At 27.8% G+C, this 25830-nt stretch overlaps 1 protein-coding gene across 3 annotated transcripts in view; it reads left to right on the forward strand.

Moving 5' to 3' along the window:
• Window positions 1–25830, forward strand: part of LOC130670717 (uncharacterized) — a 68337-nt gene that overhangs the window by 21614 nt on the left and 20893 nt on the right. Inside the window, exon 1 of one of the 3 annotated variants that reach the window (XM_057474162.1) lies at window positions 5781–5887. The exons of the other annotated variants lie outside the window; for them this stretch is intronic. The gene's annotated coding sequence lies outside the window, so the exon portion shown is untranslated. Of the gene's footprint in view, window positions 1–5780; window positions 5888–25830 lie in introns of those variants that run through there. 3 annotated transcript variants of the gene reach the window in all.

Here is a 25830-nt window from a genome sequence, read left to right on the forward strand (position 1 = left end):
GTATGTTATATATACTATATATGTCATACGTCATACGTCATGCTTCATAATCTCACTTTTAACTAATTAACTAAAATATTATAATTATTTGGTAAAAAAAAATTCATTAATATCTAAATAAAGTTTAATATATTCTGTACTGTGGAAGATAAATAAAATAAAAGTTGAGATCCTCTTTTAAGTTTTTCGAGGATGAAACTTCTAATGCTGTAAAATGAAATCTTCTTCAGTTACGTTACTCTCTTTGTTGATTCTTTCTAAGAATCTAAAGGTACTTCAATATACCTTCCTAAATCTATATATATATACAATGTATAAATTCGTGAGATATAGATATATGTTTAAGAGTAAGCTGAATTTTTTTTTTCTTACGGACGAAAACGAAAAAAAAATTCTTTTCACTAAAATATTAAAATTCGAGGATATTGAAAACTTTTTTTTTTAAAAACATTTTATTAATGAAATGAATTATGATTATCTATATAGTTATTTATGAATTATATTTTAATAAAGAAAAATATGATGTAATTATTTTTTATTTGTAATTGGAATTTTTTTATTTAAATGTTTCATCAAAAGTACATGCTTATTAAAATACCAAAGTATAATTAGAGGGTGTATTGATAATATTATATATATATAGAATTATCCAAGTGCGAAACGACATAATTTTGTTGAGTGGTATTGAAATTGGAATTCCATGACGTTGAGCTTCTTTTGAAAAAACTCAACTCGTGATGGAATTCCAATAATAAACCGCCGTGTATACTCGATTCACATATATCTAGATCCTTATCAATATAATTTTATTTATTTATTTTTCACTCATCATCAAGTGTGATATCAATAAAATAAAAATTTATTTTTAATTCAAAATTAATGATAATTGACTTTTATTTTTTATTTTACCTTAAAGTATTTTAATTTCAAAAATTTTTCTATAGTAATATCGATATAGACATTTAATATACCAGAATATATAAATCTTAAATGTCCAGTAAATGACAACGTTAAGCTCGCACGTATTGCTGGACATATAGTAGCAGTCCAGAATAGAATTCACAGTGACCATAATAGAGAATTTAAAAAATAAAGTTTTAGCTATGAGTAATATCATGTAAAATAACAAAGACTCTGTTAAATTTATAGATGTATATATATATATATGTATGTAACAGTGTGGAAGGTGTATAATAGAAATGAGTTTCAAGTATAGTTAAAAGACTGCACAAATAATAAAGGGATACTGTGGAGGTGGAGAGACTCTTTATGGCAATGTGACATCCACTATATAGATATAATATAAACACATATATATATAAGTAGTAGGTTATACTTGTGGGGTTATTACGAGTCTCAATGGTGGGTGGCTTTGAAAGCTTTTTGAGAGTTACAGTCTCACCTACAGTAGATAGAACTCACTTAGTACCGAATTGCAGTACACACTATGCTCGGGTATGTGTATATATGCTTGGTTCTTCACTTATAGACCTAGCCGATGTTTATAACCATTTTTCTTTTCACTCTCTTTCTCTTTCAATATATATATGGACATACTAGCAGCGATACTAGCTGCTACGGTTAAATGGTTTTCGATCTAACAATTTCTTCTCTTTACTCTACTACTTTTTACCCTCCCTCATATTTTTTTTTGACGTTTTCATCTAGTCTCGTTTTTTTTTCTCTCTTTTTCTATCTCTTTTAGTCGCTTTTGGCTGGTTCTGGTCGCTTTTGCTCGTTTCTACCATATTACTTGGTTCAACTATTTTATCCACATTCAGGATGATACGGTTATGCTTTCACTGGCTAACATCTACGGTCAACTATTATAATTTAATGAGGTAATTCAATGAATGGAATTTATCAAAAAGAATTTTCTTGATTTTATCGTTACAATTTTTATGCTTTTAATGAAAAAAAAATATATATATTGGTTTCAAAATAATTTACGCAATTTAGAAAAATGCAATCAGAGTAATAAATCTTATATATAAATACAGATACTTATTGTACTAAATTGAACGTCAAGAGACACACACTGAATCTGTTAATCAAACTTGATAATCTTTACTACGAAGGTTGTGCCACTGTACGACCTCTTTCGAGACTTTTTAAGTGACTCAGCTGTAGTGTGACACTTTCCTTGCTATATTTTAACCAATAAAACTTTCTTCAAGTTAATTTTACACCTTAGTTAGTTCACTATTTTAAATATATTACCATAACGTGTATCATTTTACAGATATATCATTAATTTATTACATTTTTATAAAAAACTAATTTTGTTAAAAACTTTTGTTTTTGATTAACACTTTGCTGGGTCTTGAAATATCAATTTTTCGTGGTGAAAAGTAAAATAAAAATCAATTAATTTAACAAAATAATGAGTTTGTTTAATAAGTGGGAAATGGGATTGAGAAAACAGTCTTGTCAATTTTATAGTAAATAGTGAATACAAACGTATAATTTAGTTCAGAGGGCAAAACATTATATGGAAATATACCTTCACATACGAACAAATGTAAGAGAGAGAGAGAGAGAGAGAGAGGAAGATAACTGCAGTGAATGAGTAAACGCGCGGGATTGGATAATACAATTAGGGAAAGGACCATGTCACACAAGTCATCCGACGTGTGGATTTTCCGTATTCCCGTAGGATATAGCCAACTATAAAGTATGCAAATCGACAATCTAGTTTCATGTGGATTCTGTTCAAGTTCCGCTCCTCATCACTAACTTTAGTTTACTACTTGGACCAATTTAATTTTCATCTATCCAAAACTATTCATAGAATCTATTGATTTTACTTTGTTTTATTTTTATTTAAATTACTAATTATACATCCTTATTAGTTATTACCAACTTGATAGTCAATTATTATCATCATTATCACATAACATCAAATTAATATCAATTATTTTTAATTATTAAAAATTTACATTTAATTTTCTATCTCGTTTAATAATTATTAATTTAAATTTATTGAAAGTTTATTAATTCAATGTGAATTATCATTACCCAAGTACAAGCTAATTGCTTATTGATTTTATTTATTCAAATAATAACTATTATTCTTTTGAATTTAAAAATAATATAGATGTTATAAATAAACACTAGTAAGATATAAATAAATATTTGTAATTTATCGCCCCGAGACATTTGTATATAAAATGTATGTAAGGTATTCTGGCTTTTTCCCTCAAAGTTATTTTGTATTCATCACCGGAAATACTTATCATCAATCCACAGTACACTTTTCGTTGTGGTATTTATTTTTATCCAGAAATTCCTTAAATAGTGAAATCTATTATTTTTTTTTATTTTAAATTAACCGTAAAATGTTGAAATTTTTAATTTTCTCCTTTTCTTTCTTCAATATCATTCTTTTCCATGTTTTTATTGCTCGCATTCCAAAAAAGTTTACCTCCAATCTACAATATAAACATTAGTGAAAAAATAAAATAACAGCTGAGATTGTCTTTAATAAAATGTTTTTTTTTAGTGTTTTCCAAAAAAATAATATTGAAACAAAAATAACATGATTGTGATTAATCAAGTGAAAAACAAAAAAAAATAAATAAAGCCGAATGAGTTATTGATATAAAAAAAACTCGTTTCATAATTGGAAGTACAGATGTTGAACTAATGGCTAATAACTGATAATCAGTGAGCACACTTGATTGGTGTCGCTACATGAAGGGTCAATGATGCAATAATGACTAATTGATGAGCATCGCTACAACACAGCTACCGTTATTACCCCGGCGTCATGTCAATATAATTGATAAAATTTTAGACAGTCGATTTCATCTTCCGGATGTCATTTAAAATAAATGACATTTTATTACCAGCTCTTCCATTTATTATTTTAACCATTTAATTTCAATTATAACACTTAAATTTATTTAATTTAAAAATTAAATTGTGTTAACTAAATTTAAGGATATAATGAATTAAGTAGTAAAATTATATCGATAATATTGGTTAAAGTTTATAAATTGTGTAATACAAACATATCAGTTAAAGTTTAAACTCAATTGAATAGATAATCAGATTGGTTAGGTAAATAAAGTTAGTATTGAACTGAAGCAGCTTTTGAATCTGTAAAATTTATTTTCTGGTTGAGGCGCCGTGTAAATTATTGACTCAAACTACTTTATTTATTTATCAATAGTTTTCCAGTTTCGTCCGAATACTTTTTAAAATACATTCATTCAAATAAAAAAAATTATTTATTACGATATAACGTAACCGTCAATGAATAAAAAGATTTATAATAAAAATAAGGATACATTATTAGCCAAAAAAAATTTTATTTTCACAAACAATTCATAACTTTTTATTTATTTGGAACATGTTTAATATTTTATGGATAAATATAACATTATAAATAAATAGCTATTATCTCGTTTATATACCATACCATGAGAATATTGAAAAAAAAGATGATAAAATAAAAAATAGAGTAAAAAAATACAAAACAGTGAAATACGATAACAGTGACCACATATCTACTATACGGATATATATTTATAGGTATGAGAGTCGGTGTACACAGTATCTATGTACTGTGATATCGAAAGTAGTGATATATTCACAAGTATTTCAACTAAAAAATACAACAATATTCCCTTATATGTAATTTTATACTTTCAATATTATATATCATATAAATTTCACCAACATCCCATTTATAAAATTATACTTGAATATTTTTCTAATGGCTTGTATACTAAATATTCTAAGGTATGCACAAAAAAAAAAAATAAAATTTAATAGACGTTAACAGAAATGCATTAACGTTGTTCTCATTGAGTGCACATAAGTTTTTTGTTAAATTTACATAAATGTGCGATAACATAGATTTATAGATATCTACACAGATATATACTGAAATATATGTATGTACCGGGGTGTTTTAAAAATGTTGAAAGAAATATATAAGCGTATATATAGATGAGGATAGAAGAAAAGTATGCATAGAAAATAACTAACTTTGAAGATAGGGTATAGTATAGGATAGAGAGAGAAAAAGGGATCTGAGGCACGTATAAAATGCCGCGCTCATGTGTAACAATGCTTGCCCACTGCAAGTGATATATTGTGCTACATAGATACAAAATATACTCTACTGTTACTGATTCTGGTTCTGTTTCTGGTTCTGGTTCTGGTTCTGATTCTAGTTCTGGTTCCGCTGCTTCCAGTACTGATACCACTAGAACACCCTGGTTACTACCCACATGGCTTATTTTTTATCCACTGGATTTGTATAGTTCCCTATATTCAGATAGTATATTATTTTACAACCGTTCCTACGACTACGAGTCAAATCCCAGGGGTTGTTCTACCACGCATCCAGTTCACCCTGTATACAGATATACAGGTATACCCACTATTGTACCTATCTACAACAGTAGATAGTCACAGGATTTTTAAACTATTTTTTATCATTATACTTGACATGACTATCTTTAAGAATTATTCAAACAATAAATTTTTATAAACTTTTAAATGTTCTAACAGAAATATGTTTAATTTACTTTTACAGTTTCTAACAAAGTACGACTCAATTAGATGACTTTAGAGTGCCGTGCACAAATTACACATTGCTACAATTAGTTCTTCCTGGATACCGCGACAGTTTATTTGATTAAATAATGACGAGCTTCTCTAATGTTTAAAATAAGTTTCTCATGTTTTAAATGTAAGCTAAAATTTCTAAAGTTAAAATACAATTTGTATACTAAAAATAAAATTACCATTTTTTATTCTATGTAGATTTAATATATTAACGTAAGTGTAATCAGTAATCAAGAATGTGTATGTCACATCCACAAATTGCAACAATCGCGGCTAAGCAGCTCAATCCATTCATTTAACTTGTCAGGTAAATGACGCTGATATATGATCTCTCGTAAATATATATCCCAAAATCATTTATAACAACCATCTTATCATTTATTTTTAACACACATGCCCTATTTTCGTATAATTATTATTTATTAACTTTTTTTTAAAATAAATTTATAAATCTGAGAAAATCAAAAAAATAAGATAAAAAATTAATCAGACTTGTGTATGTTATTTAGTGGACACTACTAATGCTCATGTATAGTTAAGTGTAAGTGTATGTCTGAGGATGTAGGAGATGCTAACGCAGTGCACCAACTAGCTATACCTAACTACATTTATACCTATATACACTTTCTGTACATAGTTGCGGTGTTTACTCCAAGATACCGCAGTCTCTCTAGGGTACAGAGAGAATTAAATCCCATAATTCCAGAGTGGTTTTGAAATTCAACCGCAGATAGTTTTACTACAATTGGTTTAAAAAGTACCGCATTGCAAAAGTCACCATTTTTTCATTTTTTTTTTAACCATGAAGAAGGGAAGTTGTAACTTTTTGTTAAAAAACTATTAAAGAATAATAATAATCAGTAATGTCAGCACCTCTCATTGAATATTAGTACTTCTTTGGTGATTCGATCTGTGGTGATAAAAAAATAAAAAAAGAAAGTTTTAAAATTTAACAGTTGAGAAAACACAAAAGAGTGAGAAAACGATAAAGATAGAGTGACTTTGTAGGAGTTGTTCATCACGAATTCACGAATAAAATAGTGTTAGTGGAAGTTCTTGAACACTGTGGGAGTGTCTCTCATCGTGTAAAATAAGAGCACTATTATGTTAGCACAAGCCCAGAAAAGAGGGTTGACGATACGAGAGAAGTATGTATATGGATATATAAAATATAAGAGAAAGAGAAAGAAACAAGTATGATATATTGAGTACATGATGCTACCGACTTAAGGGGTTGGAAAAGCTATATAGGAAAGGTGGTAGTAGTTTTACTACTACTACTACTACTACTACTACTGATATTACGACTATATGCTATATAGGAGCATTTTAGTATACTGGAACCTTTACCTCTACCAGGAGCACTATAACGGGTGTTATCTTAACCGTTGGTAATTTACAACGAAAACTTTTTTCACTATGAAAAATCGCCGTTCCGGAGTATCGCTCGGGTTTCTTCATCATGTCTTTGCCAATCTACGACAGTCGTCGACTATGTTAAATATTTTTAAATAAAATACTGAAAAATTTCTTGTGTTTGAATTTTTATACTAAATTACCTATCTTTTTGAAAGAGACTCTCTCGAATAACTTTGTAAGAGCTTTAAAACTTTTTTAAATTTTTCTAAAACTTTTATTATCATAACAGAAAACTGTTCTTTCCTTTTTTTTTCTTAAATAATTAAGATAATTAATATTACAATATGTTTTATGTTTTACGAGATAGCTAACGAGGTCGAAAGAAAATTTTTTAAATGAATTAAAAAAAAAGTTTTGTAATTTTTCATAAATAATTTGAAAATTAATTTATACGAGGATTAAATTATTGAAATAACATTTGTTATTTAAATTATTTGCGGCAAAATTTCAACAGCTATTGCGTTTATAAAAAAATAATATTTACAATTAATTGAATGTATGTAGTGATATTCATATTTGTCGATTACAAAACATGAAACAAAAAGAAAAAAAAATTAGTAACGTACGATAAATGATGACATTATATACCATGCAAATTCAAACTCGTGAAATAGCGTAATGGAATTTTAATTCGCATTGCAGGATCGTACTTTGCAGTAGAGAATAATTTAATTTCGCTTGGTTTGCGAACCGACACACCAACATTTTGACATAACACACACCTACATCTATATATAAAACTTTAGATCGGATAAATACACAGTATAAAACAAAACACTCAAACAGGAAATTCAATTTTTCTTTATTGAAAAAAATGGAAGAATTAAAAATAAAACAAACGAAATTTTGTTCTTTTTGCGAGCAAAAAAAAAGGAAATATAACAAGTAGACCGAATGACGTATAATTGAAGCAAGGGCGTCGATTATCCCGGGAACTCGTCGTTGCGTGACAAGTCTGCGTAATTTCTGTCGTTGGTGATGTCGACTTTGAATGCGATCCGCTCGTTAGTCGTAAGTTCTGCATTCATACACACATACATCCATCATACATGTATTCCTAAATTTATGTATGTATATATACATATATGTATAATCTGATTGTGGTCTTTAACAATGAATGCGTTGTACATTTACTTCATCGTGTTGTTCATCCGAAAGGGGATTTGGCTTTCACTCAAAATTAAGTATAATTCCACTCTAAATTAATTTAATCACAATTATTAATTATATATTTTTATTTTCAATTAGTTCATCAAATATTAAATCAAAAATATAATTACACTGCATATGATATATTGAAAAGGATCTGTTAAATTTTTTAAATTTTATTGGCTTAACGTATTAAATTTTTGGTGTAAAATTTAAAACAAGATTAAATAAAAAATATTACAAAGGACAATTTACATTCTATGCAATTCATTTTTTTTATTTACAACTAGCAAAGGGATTTTTCATTTATTTACACACACATAAATATATTATATTTGTAGTTATATATGAAAGTAATTTTTTTTTTTTTTTGAAACTGGTTGTATTGGAATTTTTTGTTAAAACCCAAATGTAGTGAATTCGGTGAGAATCAGAGCGAAAGCCAGAAAAGGGCATAGAAAAGAAAGATTGTGGAGGTGTGGGCCAAGGCTGAGTGACTCGAAAGGGCATAAATGAAGCGCAAAAACGTCACTCGTGCGAGCGGGCCAATGGCGAACGCGATATACTAGTAATTCCAGACCAATGATCTGAAGATCAGAGAAACGACTATCGCTCTTGACTACTACTACTACTACTACTGCCCTTTTTTCATATATATATATAGACATACTCAAACCCCCGATGGAAATATGTGATGAAACCAGTGAAAAGAAAGTGACCACAGATCAACTCAATCGTTTAGCTCTCAATCTTTATAGTTTTTTATATTATTTTTTTTCAACATAATCCACAAGATATCTCCTTTATCACGTTAATAATCATGAAAATCATCAATCATTATAAATTAAATCATGCAATTCAAAAAACTTTCAAACGAATCATTAAATTTTAATTTAAAGCTATTTTTAAAAAATCCTTAATTATTCAAATAGTAATTCGAGTTAATTTGGACTTGTCACAAGTTTTAAATACGATCTTATACTATATATATTAAAGTTTTAGAGTCTAGTTACACTTATTGTTAGTATACGTGAACGAAATAATCAACTGAACCAAGTTTTAGTTCTAAATGGACATGGGCATTAGTGAATCAAATATCGTTAGGTCATCCAGGTAATAAGAAATAGCTACAAAGATTACTCAAACTTGTTAAATCCTTCAGTGACAGAACTATATTGTTAAATACAATTTTGTATTGAATAATAATTTCATGTTTATATAAATTATTTCTATTATTTTTAGAATAAACTCAAATATTTCCTTGTTTTCTTTTTTTTTTTTTTAGTTAACAATGATGTCAAATTTAGTATCAATATACTGGAACCGACAGTAGTAAAAATAATGTTTATAAATTCTAAAATATATACAGATCTAAGATATATACGTCACTATCAATAGACTCTCTATCTCCGTGGCATTTATAAAATTCAAGGTATTTCTACAATTCCAAGAATTCTTTAAAATATTTCCAATGCTACACTGGCTAGAATATTTTTCAGTTTATATTGAACACACTTTATTAGTATATTTATATATATTTTAAATAAAAAGTTTATTTCAAATCGATGATATTTTGCAGGTAAATTTAGGTGGAATTTAAAAAATTAATAAAATTTTAATAATTGATTGAATAAAACTAAAACGCGTAATTTTTATTTTAGTAAAAAAAAAAAATCAAAGATTAAATTGAATGATAGCTACATGTACTCGGAGGATTTAAATAAATCCAAGTATGTAAAAAAAAATAAAAACAAACAATAGATAAACGGATAATAAAAGTACTTTTGTATTTCGACGAGTGTAATCGATTTGAATAGTTAAATAAACTTTTTTTTTTCAATACCAACTTGTGAGCTAAAAGCATTTATATTTATCTTCAAACACCGATATTACGGTATTTTTTTATTGCTTTCAAATCAATTATTTATTATAATTATTTATCAGATCAATGAGTAATTTAAAAATATAGATCAATAAAAATGACTTTTATTTATTTATTTATTTATTGGTCTATTTGGAAATACAGAATTGAAAAAATGTATATATATAAAAGAAGAAAAATTGAATAAACGAAATAAAAGAAAAATGAGACAGGAAAGAAGAACGATAAATAGTAAAAGAGGAAAGAGAGATTGATAGACGTGTGTGAATACGACCTTGTTAGGTCATCGCAAATCCACACGGGACTTGTACGAAATTTGGCGAAATTGGATGGTCTCTGCTGGAGCAGCTTCCGGGATTTATAGGGATAGCAACTGACCGAGAGTTGCTAATACAGTTATAGCTTTACTTCTCTCAATCTATATATATATATATATATATATATATATATAACAACTAAAATAATTGATCAGACGACAATAAATAAACATACGTAGACAGTAAATTTCACCAGGAAATTTATCCAATATCCTGATTATATTATATAAATACATAAAATATTAATAAACTAAATACTTGACATAATCCATTGTAATATATATAATACATAACACAAGTGACTTTAAGATGACGTGCATTATGCCATAAACACAACAAAATTCATGCTGTACTATATAGTATGCATAGCTATAGATATTTATGTAAATATTATACAGAGTGTATTGTAAGCATGTCTAGGGTTAAAGCTTGTTGAGGATGAGACCACTATATATAGCTAAACCTGTCAGGATATGATATATATATATCTATATATCTATATATATGTATAATAGGTTGGGTGCCAGAATTGAACGCAAATGCGTCCATAACAGTTCGAGGTTACTCACTGGGGGTACTCAGTTTACTGCCTCAAGGGAAATGTTGCTTACGATTATGCCCGATTGTCAATGGATACAGATACACAATGGCACTGAGGTAATACACACACCCACTGACTTGGCTTATTCTCCCGAGATACATCTCAATTACTCCACAAATTTGTTACATTGTCATATTTCAACAATCAATTAATTCATTACCACTTATTGTCAAACAATAATAATAACTATCTAATGTCTATCGATATTTAATAGAGCATATTTGTGAGACTACTGAGGAGAAATAATTAGTAATCTACATGTCGATTCATCCTCTGTACATACATATATATATTCATCATTACTACGGTATGATGATATAACTCGCAATCGATGAAATTGTAGTAAATTACGAATTCCAAAATGACATGAAGCGTGCGAGAGACTAAAATCATTCGAGGGGAAACCTTTCCAAGTATGCCGATTGTTATATCATTCAATATGCATGAATTCATGTAAATTTAGTCATTCATGTCATTCAATTCCTAAATATTTATTTTTATTTATAAAAATTTAAAAATTTACTGAAACAATATATTATTATTTTTTGCAAGATAAATATTGTAATATGTTGTTGAATATCACGTATACTATATATAGCAGTGGAAGCAAAACGAACCTGAGATGTGGAGATATATCTCAAGAGATACTAGTATGAGTGACAGATAGATAAAGTATACACACGTGATACATGTGTAGATGTTAAGTTTGTTGCTTGTACGGTATACGGTATTTGAAAAGGTTGCTCTTGTAGTACAGCACTTGAATTCCAGTAAAGGAGATTCAGACAAAAGACTCTCAATTCATTTATTTTTCCACAACTTTCATACTTGTATACAATAAAGAATATACACATTCCTATCTACGCTGAGATGATACGGGATAATAAGACCACTGACACAAACCCAACTATCACATAATTTATAATGCTGACAAATGTTTTATATTAGCATTAACTTTAAAAGACTAAGACATTTTTTTTTTCTCAATAATCAAGAAAATAAACTTTTTCTTACACATTACTAGAGTAATTATCATGATAATAATGACAACCTGGTAGTTTTAACTGACATGAACGCATTAAATTCTCCTCAACGTCATCCATCCACGTTACATACGATTAATTCGGTAGCGTTGAAGCGGGTTGTCAAGAGCGTCAGTGCAGAAGAGTAGACCTGACGACAATATGTCTATATACTCTTACACAAAATACAATGACACACAACAAGAGAACAAAACCGATATTATTATTCATTGGCCCTTTTCCATCGCGTCTGATGTAAAACCACTAATACCACTAATATCTCTGCTCCTTTGACATATACAAACATACTGACAGAAAAAAAAAATTAGAGTATTATACATTGTAGTTGTAAATGTAACTTGTCATTCTATCTGCATAAATGACTATACGTAAAATATTTGGCTCGGCATGGTGAGATGCATTTACAAATACCATTAGGATGAGACTCTGGTGTCACATTTGATTACAATAATCATGACATCCTAGTGGTCCATGTATATACAAAGGAAAAGTGAGTTAACGCACGTGCGTTTCTGTAACGTGTATAACATATAGTAACTAAAATTACAAACAGAAGTTGGCTGTTGTTTCGAGTCAACAATGCGACCTCAAAATCTACAGCTACATAAAGATACCTATGTAATGTAACTAGAGAGTGTGTATTAGTATATACTACTACAGTAACAGTATTAGTAACAGTAACAGCACACATGGAGGATAGAGGATAGAGGATGAAGGACAGAAGTGTAGTGTGAACAAGCCAACCTGTCAGAGATCTGACATTATCTAATTTTCCGGGATGTTATGTACGCGGTGCTACTCTAACACCTTTCTCCATTATACATTCACAAACACACACACACATACATATATATTTATATTTTATATTATATACTTACCTTTATTTTTCTTCTCGTAGTCATTCTTTGTCAGTATTATATATTTTGCCGACAACGAATACGATAATACCTTACGTTTATTATCTTTTTTGGTTTCCGTTTGTAGAAAGGTTCTCTATCAAAAATATCCAGCACTACACTACACATTTATAATACATTTATGCATTTCTAGGTAGCTTTTGTCGGAATGCATTAGTGTGTATGTACCAACACTGACTTTTCGTCGACCTTTTCTATCATACCATTGCGTCAATGCCACTCTACAATACATATGCGACTGCTGTTTCTATATATATATAAACTATTAGTACATATGTTTTTAAGATAATAATAAAAAACTTTTACATGAAAATATTTATAATAAATTATATTGTCGGTTTTTCAGGAAAAAAAAAAAAATAATTTAAGTTAAATTTTTAATTAGTGTAATTATTTCGCGGCTAAAGAAGTTAAAGCTGAAGACAAAGTTTTAAAGTTTTTTTAATGAAAATAAAAAATGTATTAATTATTAGAAGATAAATTTTTTAGCATCGTACTGTAATTATGTCAGCTAAAATAATAAATAAATATTTATTTTGAATTAATTATTCAACAATAATAAAAAAATATGAAGAAGAAATGGTAAAAAGTGGTGTGTTTGGAGCTAGCAGTGAACTTGACGCATTTGACATTTGACAAAATGGTCAATTACCATGTTATTGTTATTGTTGAACAAAATAATATCATTAACGATTATAGTGAAAATGTTGTGGATACTGCGGTGAAAATACGAGCCTGGTCTTTTTAAATTACGACTACTACATAAAAATTAAATATCAAACAAAAGTTTTTTTAATTGCCACACTTAATCATACCTTCATTATTTTAATTAACTAGCTAAACAATTTTAATAAAATACCCACTCGACAATTTAAATTACGACTATCATACAATTTAGTATTTTAAAAGGATATTATTTAATATGCAAAGAAAAAATGAAAAATATAAACAAAACTTAACTACTACTACTATTATTATAATTATTATTATTATAAAATAAATTTTAATTAGCCCAAGTTACTCGACACTTTTCACCAGCTTCATGACATCTTCTACTAGCTATCTGGTTCTTTCCTTTTTTTCTTTCTCGTCTTGATATTTATTTTTTTATTTTGTTTTTTAACCTCGAGAGTTAGGTGGCCACAGGGGTTAGAAAAAAGAAAAACCCGAAAGAAGATTAAGAAAAAGAACAAGTAAGATTACAAGACTGTGTAAAGTACAGTATATAGCTAAATAGACGCGTCGCAACGTAAAATCGTGAGAAGAGCACGTTTTTCCTTCACTTTTTGCTTTATATTTATTCCAAAGTGATGAAAACTTATGGCTCTAGTGTTACTAAGTGTTGTCACTCATTTTTAAATATTTTTTAAAAATAAAACCAAACAACAGCGAAAAAATAAATATTAAAAAATATGATGAAACTTAATAATAATTCTTTATGAAAACTAACACGTTAGTACGTTATACAGTAAAGAAAAACAAACAATATAAAATACGGGCTCATCTGTCTGAATTTTTCAACAGTTAATTATTTTAATTATGAATGAATTAATATAATTCCCCGGTGCGTGACTTTTTTACCTTGGATAATTGCTAAGAGTTAAAACACCAAGGGAATTGTGTACTACTTTCATTACTCTATATAACTATATATAAATATTAAATATTATGTATGTATATATGTATGTATAAATAAATATGTATAGGTATAGACGTATATACATGTCACTGTCGTTGTCAACGAGATTAATATCATTCAGTGTGATTATGACGGAAACACATTTGAAAATTATCTTAGCACATCTCTGGAGATATCCACACCTTTAACGTAATACAAGTCATTATAATTTCACACGCAAACTTAATAATTCTGTATATCATTAAATCATTATCATCTTTCATGTTTAATAAATATCACATTTAACAATTATTGTTTATTTAATGAGTGTGTTAATTTATGTGTAAAGACTAAATGGTTTAGTCTATGAATATTCTTATCCCATCAAGTGAATAATTTTATTATAAAAAATACCTTGTGCATAAATAGCAACTTGTGTCAACAAGTATTAATAAAATATAAAATTCAACTCACCGTTGTAAAATACATGTTTCATTATTTATTTAATATAATATTCCTTTACCGTTGGTAAAAAAGTTTTTTGATAAAATATTCACGAGCATTCGCTCGGTTTAAATTTAAAATATATATTGTCGTTGATGGGTTTTTTTTTTTTTGTCGTTTAATTTGACGCGTAGGTGAAATGGATGTACACGGTGCAGTGTTAAAGCTGGATGACGAATAGATTTCTCCACTTATCGAACAAACGTTATTCACCCCCTTCTTTTTTTCTTTTTTTTTTATATTATTTTTTGCTTCTTCTACCTATTCCGGATTTCCACTTTTACTTCTGCTTCGGTTGTTCAGCCAAGGTAGAGAGAAAAAAATTAAAATTATTGCCCGCTGACTTGCAGTTTTCAGTTTTTAATTTATTTTTTGTCTTTTGGCACTTTTTTTTTTTTTTTTTTTTCTAGTTTATGAATTTAATGAGAGTATTTAATTGAGTGTTAAATTTATTTGTCTACTTTAAAAATAATTAAACGAATCACTATTTATAAATTTTTTTTTTTTCTTTAAGAGAAAATCAAATAAATCGAAAAAAATTAAGACGTACTAATTTAACACGGCTAAAGTTGTATTTTTATATTAAAACTTAAATCTTATTTTTTCTTTTTGTGCATCAAATGCTGGTTGAGAAACATTATTAAACAAGTTACTTTCTTGAATTACTGGATATAGGAGAAAATATTGAAGCAAATAAATTTATCGTTGAAGCAATACAAGTTTTAGAAAAGAAATATAATTTGTAAAATTATAAAACTGCTAAAGATTGAGTTTAAGACTAGAAAAACATAAAAAAAAATAGTAATAATAGTTATAAACTTTTAAAATCAAATCATAACTTTTTTTTTGTATTTTAAATGCTTAAATAATAAAACAATGTTTATAGTGAATTTTATTTCAAGTAAACAGAATATTTGAATAATAAAACTCAAGCACTCAAAAATGCATTGAAAATTAAATTCAAGTATTCGATAAACCTAGAATAAACAGAATAACAATAATCTACAAATTTATAATTCAAGTTGTACTCATTTGTTTCTTCTCGTTCGTCGACTTTTATTCTATGAAACACAGAAAAAAATAAAGTAAATGTATATATATATATATACTTATCGAACAAAAGGAATGACATTTAAACTCACCGAACATGTGTGCACGTAACAACTACCACATAAATGAAATATAAGTCTTTACAAGCTTTTTCGGATTTTTTTTTTTTTTTTTTTGAAATTTTTATAAATTATTATTTAATAATTTAAAGCTGAGCAATAGCGGCTGCCATAAAATTTATTGTTTTCATTAGTGAGCGAGCTCTGGTTCACGAAATTGAACATGACGATAATATCAAATAGCACATTCAAAAGTGGTGAGCATCAAATTGTCTATAATTGACTGCTGTACGCCAATAAATAATGTTAAAAATAACTCCAATAATTCAATTTTATCTATCGAATGACATTTTAAACTTTTTAAATTAATTGTCCAATTATTTTAACTCTATTAATAAATTTTAAAGTCACTTTTTTATTTCTTTTTATTATTGTTTTAATAAAAAAAAATAAATGAACGTAATTGTTTTATAATAAAATAGAAAGAGAGTCATTGGATTTCCTTGAATGAAATTTAGTTTCACCAAAAACACATACTTGTATATTTCCTACAACAATCGATTAATTTATTTCTCAATTCTCAATATAGCAGTAACGTCGATTTCTTTGTTCTCAACTTCGTTATCACCCTTTCGCTCCAATTCATTTTACCTTCTGTACAAAATATTTTTTTATTTTATTTTATTTTTATATCGAACATGTTCTGTTGATCGTATTACTTATACTGTGCTACCGCTACTGTTGTTGTACATAGAGTACAAGCTTCTGAGTACAGTAAGACAATCCAACATAAAACCACACGAAAAGAAGACAGTGAGTTACCAGATAAAAGCCTAGGCTCTTTACCCACTGCAATCACCAGCTTTACCCACCACCAATCTTGCTTTTGTCCGACAAAATTTCTTTTGTTCTATTGTATAAAACTTTTTCGCCAGCTTCCGTTTATTTTTTTTAATAAAATTTAAAAATCATCTTCCATTAATTAAGTTATTATTAATCTGTTGACTTAAAATATTATAAAGAGGAAAAATAATATCAAAAAGTTTGAAATTTATTAAAATAGTATAGGGTAAATTTTAGTAAAATTGTTATTGGACGGTGAAGGTCGATCGTATAAAAATAGTATTCGAAAAATGTTGGATGGGAATGATCGCTTGGGAATAGGAAATGTGATGCTGCTAGTGCTGCTAGTGCTGCTAGTGCTGCTGGTGTATTCTAGAGGTTGAGAATACTTGGCTATTATTATAGTTTGAAGGTTTACATAATGGTATCACACGAGAGAATCGTTTCGTTGATATTGAACACACACTATCGTATATATGAAAATATAAAATCCCATTGGCTGACAACAATCTTGTATTATGAATAAATTTTTTTTATTTTTTTTTATCTAAATAAATAAAAAAACACGGACATATTAAATATTTATATAAACATCATTTCTTTTCTTGTTTCTTTTTTTTTTTTGCAATAAAAAATAATTGGTACTTTGGTAAATGTTTTTTTTTTAATAATATGATCATTACTCAATAAATAAAAAATTTTAGTTAATGGCAATGATTGGCAATCATGCACACAGATTTTTTTATCTGTCACTATCTTATTTTTATAATGTACAAAATAATATATAAAGAGAATGGAAGAAAAAGAAAAAAAACCCATCAATAATGATAATTAGTTGAGGGAGTCATCACTAAGCGGCGTATGAGCGCACAGACTTTTCCTCCTCAGACTCATGCTTCCGAACTTCGGACTGGCTGGGTCTGGTACAGGATGTTCACATCAAACCAAACCGAAGGTAAATAGTATACCTATGTTACGTGTGGCATCTCACGATGGCTAGGGAGTTTATGAAGACTATTTAGTTTGGTATCAAATTCAAAATTTTGATTTCGAATCGTTCGTAAACAGTCTGCTGTAGTACAGTTATATATTATGGGCGTGATTGTATTGATGATAAAAAAGAAACAGAGTAAATGTAATTATTAAAATTAAAAAATTATCTCGCATCAAAGATTTAAAATAACTTTTCTTATTACAGAAGATTAAGGTACTGAAAAAAAAGAAAAAGTTAAAAATTAAAAAGATAGAAATCATAATGGTGACAATTGTCCCAGGAGATCAGACGATATACCCCAGTCACGATTTCTCGTAGATTAAACCATTGAGTATTGCTTTTATTATCAGGAAGCCAATATAAAACAAAGAGAAAGTTATTATATTCTCACAAAACTACTCTCTGCTTCTTCTTCTTCTTCCTCTTCTTCTTTTTTTAACCCAGCAATACTGAAAAAAGTTTCGTTAATAGCGAGCGGAATATCCTCCGGATATATACATTATGTTTTTCATTGGCAATCATGCACACATATTTTTTCATCTGTCACTATCTTATTTTTATAATGTACAAAATTATGTAAAGAAAATGGAAGAAAAACAAGAATAATGAGAATTAGTTGAGAGAAGAAGACAGCAACAGAACAATGTGAATTGGTGAGATAGTTGGGCTTAGTTGATTGTAAGTGTCCAGGTTTCTGGATGGTCTGAATGGTCTAGATATAGGTTCGATAGCATACGACTCAAGGTACACGTGAATTGAGGGTGAAATAGCTTTCACGACTTGGGGATTGAGAGAACGGCAGAAGCGTTGGTTAGCTAACACGTGACTTGAATTCTAGGCTTTCGCAGTTTCTCTTCTCAATGTCGCTGCTTGTTCACCCAACCGACCGAACCTAGACAGGTTTAAATCGGGCGTTACCTTACTCCCTATTGCTCTCTCTATCTTACTCTGTACCATATTACCTTCTATACCATATTAGCTATATATATATATATTAGCCAGTTACTATCCAGAATGACGACGGTATGAGTAGTAAACCAAACTCTATATCATCTATATTATCTAAACCCAAGTCAAATTGACCAAAGCTTAAACTGTTCAGATCAAAGCATGTCCTAATTGTAATTGGTTGATTTTATACTGTTGTATTTTATTATTTTAAATTTATTTAAGTTAATTTATGGTAATATATATTTGCCAAGTCGAGATTACTATTTAAGTTAGAACTTGTCGTGATTGCCATTCAATTTTAAGTATCTAAAAAAATTCCTGAAAAATCACGTTGAGAAAGATAAGAAATAAAATAAAATAAATAGTCATTTTAAATGAGAAAAAAAAAATCGGGGGAAAGATTTTGTAGAGTTGGAACTAATATAAGTGTCATCTGTGCTCACGAGTGAACAAAATGAATGAGCTACTTTTTTACTAAATGTAAAGAAAGGAAAAAGAATATAAAGAAATAAATAACAGTAGGTAAAGGTATAAGTGTGTGTGTGTGTACTGCTAGAATAAGTGAGACGTGTAAAAAGACACCAAAGAAAATTTCATTTAATTGTTTTCTCGTTGCATCGAAGAGTAACGAGACCAATTGAAAAAGCCTCGAGAAATACGATAGTTCTTGTTAACGATGATGATGCCGTTTATATATTGGCACGATTTACTCTTGCTTATACTGCTGCTACTGTTAAAGTAACCGTTGTTGTAATTTTCTTAAGTACATAAAATGATGCCCTGTGCCATTAGCAGTTAACTCAACAATATTTTTAACTATTATTATATTTTTTTATTCTATCGCGAGAAATATTTTTTATACTTAAATTTTCAATCAAGTATCAGTGTTACTTTTTAAATTAAATATTTTTTATTTCCAAACCAGGTTTAATATAAATTCCTGTAAAATAAATTATTTTGGTGACAGAAAAAAAAAAGATTTCAATACTACGCGAGAACGTGATTAAATTAAATAAAAAAAAACCTGTAGAATATTCGTAAAAAATAAAAATCAGAGATGTAGACGTGTATAGATATATAGCTTTTAAAAGTGTTAGATTAATAAAAACTCTCGACAACGTCACAGCTGTCAACGTTATTCCAATGTTACCTTTAGACCTGGCGACTGTATTTTTATATTTTTTTATCTCGTAACACCAGAGGTAGAAAGTAATAAAAAAATTAGCTCAAGAAAAAGGCCAGAACAAAAAAAAAACAAAAAAAAAAGGGCGAAACAAAAAATATGATGATGAAAAGGCGATGAAATAAAGAAAACCAAGTAGATTGCGAAGAGAATATTATTTTCTCGAGGTCGTCGATTTACATGTTTAATGACCAGCAAGACGTTATACTACTCTCAGAAAGTTTAAGCTCTTTTCAGCAATTTTGTCTGTAAATGTGTACTTGAATAGTCAATCAGTTAGAAGAAAAAGTATAAATTTAACAAGAAGAAGACTAAGTGAATAACATGCTAAGTTAATTATAAATATGCATGCAATTTCTTTTTATTATCAATAGTATAATCATCAATAAATTTAAAATTAATCTACAACGAGTATAATTATTTTAAGATTTTATAATTCTTATCTTATTTCAATTACCTAACTTACATATTCTAGATAAAAGTATTTTTAAATAAGATATTGATATTCCAGTTAAATAATATATCAACGACTGATGATAAAATTTCAAAGATTAAGTAGATAAGAAAAAAAAAGAAATTTATTTATTATTGAAATGAAAGTTTTATAATTTTTTATTATCAACTAATTTATATTCGCTCGATCGGGCCTTTATCATTTGAATTTAGCTATAATTGCAATAAGATCGTTAAAAACGACTGAGCTTATCAATCAAGTTTAGTGTGAAAACGCGACGTAATCTCTTACCTCAAATATCTTAATATTAAGAAAAAAAAATAGTAATAATAAGAAGCAGACGAAAAATCAAGTCATATCCACATATATATCGAAAACGTGCTGGGAAATGAGAAAGTTTCGGGTGCAATGCAGTAATTAAGCTCTGCTCTAAATTCGAAAGAGGATTATGTACTTTACTCTAAAAGTGCCCAATCCTACGGTTTAGTGAATATGAAATAGAAATGAAACGCTATCAAATACCAATAAAATATAAAACTCATACACACATGTGATATCCTTTAAATAAATTTATGTTTTAGTTATTAAATTTACATTATTCCTAAAACTATATTGTATGAATTTTAAACTTTAAGCAATCTATAAGTTGCATCGAAAATCACAGCATTATATTCTGAAATTATATATATATTCGTTCCTATTTAAATACCCGAGATATTCAATTTGAATTTTTGATATACATATCAAATTACTACTATTAGATCATAAATGAATTTCAGTAACCTATAGGAAAGATAATTGTTGAAGATAAAATCGTATTTTCTCTTTAATAAGTAAATTAATTTTATAATTATCGGAACAATAATTGTATTAATTTAAATGCTAAGAGAAGGACATGGGTTATAGTATCTAATGTCTTCAAATTAACATTAAAATGTAACCTAAAACGTTATTTTATTTTTATTTTAAAACACAAAGTTAATTTTTTTAGTTTCAAGTTTTACGAACTAACCGGTGTACAATTTAATTTTACCTAGTGTGTGCACTGTACTACAAAATAACATGTAATTTTAATCACCCCGCAGCAATCTTTTCTCGGACATTTTCTTCTCACTTTTTCTTTTTTTTTCTTTTTTTTTTTTATCACCGAACGAGACCTTGACTAATCTACAAGTAACTTTATCGCTCTTTCTCTATGTACTTGTTACCTTTTATTATTATTATTATTATTTTTTTTTTTTATTGTTACAACGTAAGCATAACTCACGCTTAATAGCTGTTTCAACATCATAAACTAATAATTATACAAAATTATTTTATGACTTTAAATTGATAAAAAGTAAATAATTAAATTGAAAGAAAATTTAAATAGCAATTACAATGAATAAATTTAAACTCATAATTGTAAGAATTGAGACAATTCTTGAAATCCGCTAGGAGGCATTATTAAAATACATACCGGTATCGTTAATTTATATATTCTATTTTAAAGCTCTCTGAGAATTGCCGTTTTTTTTATTTTCTATTTAAACTTTTCGTAATATTATTTCATAAAGATATTCTGCTTTGGACTCTTGAATAAATTAAATAATAATAATAATAATAATCTTTAAACTATCGTTAAATTTCAAATAATTAATTAAAAGTCAATTTGATAAACAGAAATAATAATTTATAATTTAATAAGTTTTTTATTACGTCACAACTTAACGTAATAACTCAATGCCTCCTGATGAGAAAAGAAGAAGATTAAAACAACTGTAAAATAAATAATAAAAATTAAATTAACAGACGATTTAATCATAATAATTTTAATTATATATCCAAGTAGTGACGTAAACTCAGCATTCATTTCACTACAATTACAAACCATGTCATATACAGTAAAGCAACAGTAACAATAACAACAACAAAAAATTTCAAACTACAACCTCTGGTCTGCTATAAACGCTTACTTGGCCAGAATAATTTTAAAGACTTGATGCGGTTTACTTTTTATAATAAAATAAAAAAAATTTAACTCTCTTTTAAAAGTAATTTTATTTAATTAAAAGAATAACAAAAAGTTGGACATGTTACAACCGCATTTTAATGTAAAATTAAATTTTTGAATTATCCAAAAATTTATTTATCCAATAAAATTCATCTATTTCAACTGCTATCTCTATTGTTACTACATTCAGTTCTGCAGGATAAATGTAAAAAGTCTAGTAAGTATATACGCACTTTACTATTAGAGAAATTCAAAAATTTTACAAGTGTATAAGAAAAAAAAAAATATGTATATGTATATAAAAAGAATCGATTGGTCGACGCCCACAGACATACTGAGAACTCGAGTCCGTGCCAAGATTTCTTCAACTGGGTGAGTCGGTACGGCGCCTAAAACTGTCTAGTATGTCACTGAACACTACATTTTGATAAATTTCCAATATGTTCATTCTATTATAAATTATATTTTTGGTAAAAAAAATTTAAAAAGCATTGTCAGTATAGTCTTAGTTAGTTATTAAATTTATAACTAGGGTATTGCATAATATAAGACAATAGACATTTTCATCCACTGACACTTTGATAATAATCTAATAAACTAATAAAAAAAGTATATAAGTTTTAACGTTATATCGTTAAATAAAACTCGCAACCGTCATGATAAGATTGTCTTGTCAAAGTTCTACTGGTACAAGTTATAAATATAATTTATATAAGTCACATAAACTTTAAAAGTTACATTAAATGTGCAATCAATTATTTATCTGTCAGTTTAAATTATCTTTTAAAAATATAATTACAAAAAATAAAAGTATGTTATAATTAAATAATTAAAATAGTATTTATGTTAAATGACATTGAGAGCCATATGACAGAGTGTTCAGTGTTCACTCTTGTAACTACTAAATTCCCTTTAAGATAGCAAGCTTTGGATTACCCTAGAAATTGCTCATGTCTCATGTCCTTTTGATGTGCAAACTACTTTGATAGTTATGTAATGGATTAATCACAGTCCCTATTCCGGAAGACTGCTTTTTGATCAACACTATTGTCACTAATAATACATATCGAAATTTAAATATTTAACTAAATTTTCTACTGTCAGATACCCTCAAGTCATTTAAATTCGGTCATTAAAGCTTTAATCGATAAACTTTTTTTTATTTTAATTATTAATATAAAAACAAAAAATGAATGTCTTGTTGTTGCCTAAGTATTTAAGAATAAATGTAACAATTAATAAACAATTTATTATTTAGACGTAACATAAAAGTAAAAGTTAAGTTAAATTAATGTGCCAACAGAAAGCTAGAGTGTACTTAAAACTTTTCGTAAACGAAAATACATTCAGTGAATAGCATTATGCAAAGTTCATTAAAACTAGGTAGTAAGCCAGCTGGCCAAAGTATAGTAAAAGTGTAGTCAACCCAATGGTTGGACCATTCACACCCTGAAACTAATTCTGTGCAATTCTATCCCTTGTATCCATTCTATATTTCAACTGGTACTACTACTGCTATCAAGTTATTCTATATCTTTATCATGTTCTTTCAACAAGAACACCGTGATGAATAATAACCCGGTAGCTGGTGCAGGAGAGTTGTCCAAGAACCACGCCCTGCAGCAACTACTTTAACCAAGTCCCTACTGACCGAACTAGATGGTCACATTTCAAAACTTGAGACCATGTCCAATGAAACTGGGTATTTCTACCTTACATCCCTACATACCTACATACCTACATATCGACTAGTTGAATAAACTACATTTTTTTTTCTTTAGTTATTAACTTCTTAAAACTACTTAACTTTTATTATGAATTTATTTTCACTTATTTGACACATTTTTTTTCGCTAAATAAAAAAGTTGATACACAGAAAAAAAAGTTATCTTGAGTCAAGAAAATATTTTTGAAGACAAACGTTTTCGGAAACCAAGTCAAGATTTTCTTGAGCCAAGAGAATTTGTCTTGGTTAAAAAAAATTCTTCTTGGTCGGAAAAGATTTCTACTTTATCTGAGAAAATTTAGGTCTCCAAAAAAATTTTCTTGAATCAAGAATATTTACCTTCAGTCAAGAATTTTTTTTTTTCTGTGTACAATAAAATTTTAGAATATATAAAAATATTGGAGTAAAGATTAAAGTGTAGGTATAATCGGGTGCTTGATTATTCGCGATATGAAATTGAGAACGAGGTGAAATGAAACGTGATTTGGAAAACAATGCAACTATAAAAGCACTTGGTACCCTCTTGCCTATTCACTCACTACAGATGATTTTAATTTTATAATAATAATCCGTCTCATTTTAAACTCAAACTCAGCCTCTCCACTTTCCCCTCGTTCATTTTATCCTCCTATTGCTGCTGCTGCTGAATAAATTTAACCGTATCTCAAGAATTCATTTTCAAATAAAACGACAAAACTTTATTTCAAAATTTAATTCCTTTCTTGTATATTGTAGAAAAAAAAAAAAGAAATATATTGTTTACACGTTTCAATAAAAATATCAAATAAAAATGTTTGACGACAATTTATAACAGAAAAGTTTTTAAAAAATCAGTTGAAAGAAAATGCTTTTTTTTTTTTTTCTCTCGATGTGACGAGAGATCTGTAAGAAAAATAAAGAATGTGCTATTATATTTTTTAAAAAGAGTTTATATATAGATGTGTGTTAACCACAAGGTCTTTACACTCAACTACTTACCTTTTCATTGAATTCAAGGGAACCAGCACAACTCTCTACTCGACAGGTTTACTCACAGCACCCATGAGGCAAGAAAAGTATTAAAAAATAATGAGGCCATTTTAAGATCCACATAGCAGCTAATCGCACATGTCAAGAACGCTTACCAAAAATAACTAAGTACCCTCTTATACATTAACAAACTTTATTCTTCCTCTTCTTCACAGACTTGGCAAAAAACCTTAAATAAACTGTAAAAACAACAACAAAAAAAAAGTAGAAAGATAAAAAAAATTTTTTAAATAAAATAAAATGTAAAGAGGTAATGGTGCTAAGATAAACGAGATAGATTCCGACAAGCTCTTGGGTTTAGTAGTTTGTTGTTCATTTATTCAATGTCTTTTTGACTCATTTTTTTTATTTTTGCGACAAAAATCGTCTCGACTCTTTTATTTTTATCGCTTTGCTTTATTAATTAACCCACCAACAAAACTTCCCAACTCAATTTCTTTCTTTTTAAAATTAAAATTAAAAAAAAAAAAATAATATAAATAATAATTATTTGTAAAAGAAAACTGTTAAAATATTAG

The sequence above is a fragment of the Microplitis mediator genome, chromosome 1 (assembly GCF_029852145.1).
Source record: "Microplitis mediator isolate UGA2020A chromosome 1, iyMicMedi2.1, whole genome shotgun sequence".
NCBI lineage: Eukaryota > Metazoa > Arthropoda > Insecta > Hymenoptera > Braconidae > Microplitis > Microplitis mediator.